Source organism: Amphiura filiformis, unplaced genomic scaffold, assembly GCF_039555335.1.
Source record: "Amphiura filiformis unplaced genomic scaffold, Afil_fr2py scaffold_198, whole genome shotgun sequence".
In the NCBI taxonomy this organism is placed as follows: Eukaryota; Metazoa; Echinodermata; class Ophiuroidea; order Amphilepidida; family Amphiuridae; genus Amphiura; species Amphiura filiformis.
The window spans coordinates 43,840-46,612 of record NW_027305662.1 but is presented as its reverse complement, the minus strand read 5'-3'; positions in this window follow the sequence as shown (position 1 = coordinate 46,612).

Here is a 2,773-nt window from a genome sequence, read left to right as displayed (position 1 = left end):
CAAAAAGTCTGACTTTGTTTGCACATTTTGGCGCAAAATTCAAGCATATCCTATTTCGCCTAAATCGTGTTGAAATTGTATTTTCCGTGATATCGCCATTTTGAGATCAATAATTGCCGAAATTTCAATCTTTTTTCTTGCCAGTGTCTTCCACATGTTCAGTTGGACTGGTCGGACCCAAAAAAGACCGACTTTGTTTGCACATTTTGGCACAAAATTCAAGCATATCCTATTTCGCCTAAATCGTGTTGAAATTGTATTTTCCGTGATATCGCCATTTTGAGATCAATAATTGCCGAAATTTCAAATTTTTCAATTTTTTTCTTGCCAGTGTCTTCCACATGATCAGTTGGACTGGGCGGACACAAAAAAAAAGTCTGACTTTGTTTGCACATTTTGGCGCAAAATTCAAGCATATCCTATTTCGCCTAAATCGTGTTGAAATTGTATTTTCCGTGATATCGCCATTTTGAGATCAATAATTGCCGAAATTTCAATCTTTTTTCTTGCCAGTGTCTTCCACATGATCAGTTGGACTGGGCGGACACAAAAAAGTCTGACTTTGTTTGCACATTTTGGCACAAAATTCAAGCATATCCTATTTCGCCTAAATCGTGTTGAAATTGTATTTTCCGTAATATCGCCATTTTGAGATCAATAATTGCCGAAATTTCAATCTTTTTTCTTGCCAGTGTCTTCCACATGATCAGTTGGACTGGGCGGACACAAAAAGTCTGACTTTGTTTGCACATTTTGGCGCAAAATTCAAGCATATCCTATTTCGCCTAAATCGTGTTGAAATTGCATTTTCCGTGATATCGCCATTTTGAGATCAATAATTGCCGAAATTTCAATCTTTTTTCTTGCCAGTGTCTTCCACATGATCAGTTGGACTGGGCGGACACAAAAAGTCTGACTTTGTTTGCACATTTTGGCGCAAAATTCAAGCATATCCTATTTCGCCTAAATCGTGTTGAAATTGTATTTTCCGTGATATCGCCATTTTGAGATCAATAATTGCCAAATTTCAATATTTTTTCTTGCCAGTGTCTTCCACATGATCAGTTGGACTGGGCGGACACAAAAAAGTCTGACTTTGTTTGCACATTTTGGCGCAAAATTCAAGCATATCCTATTTCGCCTAAATCGTGTTGAAATTGTATTTTCCGTGATATCGCCATTTTGAGATCAATAATTGCCAAAATTTCAATCTTTTTTCTTGCCAGTGTCTTCCACATGATCAGTTGGACTGGGCGGACACAAAAAAGTCTGACTTTGTTTGCACATTTTGGCGCAAAATTCAAGCATATCCTATTTCGCCTAAATCGTGTTGAAATTGTATTTTCCGTGATATCGCCATTTTGAGATCAATAATTGCCAAAATTTCAATCTTTTTTCTTGCCAGTGTCTTCCACATGATCAGTTGGACTGGGCGGACACAAAAAAGTCTGACTTTGTTTGCACATTTTGGCGCAAAATTCAAGCATATCCTATTTCGCCTAAATCGTGTTGAAATTGTATTTTCCGTGATATCGCCATTTTGAGATCAATAATTGCCGAAATTTCAATATTTTTTCTTGCCAGTGTCTTCCACATGATCAGTTGGACTGGGCGGACACAAAAAAAGTCTGACTTTGTTTGCACATTTTGGCGCAAAATTCAAGCATATCCTATTTCGCCTAAATCGTGTTGAAATTGTATTTTCCGTGATATCGCCATTTTGAGATCAATAATTGCCGAAATTTCAATCTTTTTTCTTGCCAGTGTCTTCCACATGATCAGTTGACTGGGCGGACACAAAAAGTCTGACTTTGTTTGCACATTTTGGGGCTAAATTCAAGCATATCCTATTTCGCCTAAATCGTGTTAAAATTGTATTTTCCGTGATATCGCCATTTTGAGATCAATAATTGCCGAAATTTCAATCTTTTTTCTTGCCAGTGTCTTCCACATGATCAGTTGGACTGGGCGGACACAAAAAGTCTGACTTTGTTTGCACATTTTGGCGCAAAATTCAAGCATATCCTATTTCGCCTAAATCGTGTTGAAATTGTATTTTCCGTGATATCGCCATTTTGAGATCAATAATTGCCGAAATTTCAATCTTTTTTCTTGCCAGTGTCTTCCACATGATCGGTTTTACTGGGCTAACACAAAAAGTCTGACTTTGTTTGCACATTTTGGCGCAAAATTCAAGCATATCCTATTTCGCCTAAATCGTGTTGAAATTGTATTTTCCGTGATATCGCCATTTTGAGATCAATAATTGCCGAAATTTCAATCTTTTTTCTTGCCAGTGTCTTCCACTTCAGTTGGACTGGGCGGACACAAAAAGTCTGACTTTGTTTGCACATTTTGGCGCAAAATTCAAGCATATCCTATTTCGCCTAAATCGTGTTGAAATTGTATTTTCCGTGATATCGCCATTTTGAGATCAATAATTGCCGAAATTTCAATCTTTTTTCTTGCCAGTGTCTTCCACATGATCAGTTGGACTGGGCGGACACAAAAAAGTCTGACTTTGTTTGCACATTTTGGCGCAAAATTCAAGCATATCCTATTTCGCCTAAATCGTGTTGAAATTGTATTTTCCGTGATATCGCCATTTTGAGATCAATAATTGCCGAAATTTCAATCTTTTTTCTTGCCAGTGTCTTCCACATGATCAGTTGGACTGGGCGGACACAAAAAAGTCTGACTTTGTTTGCACATTTTGGCGCAAAATTCAAGCATATCCTATTTCGCCTAAATCGTGTTGAAATTGTATTTTCCG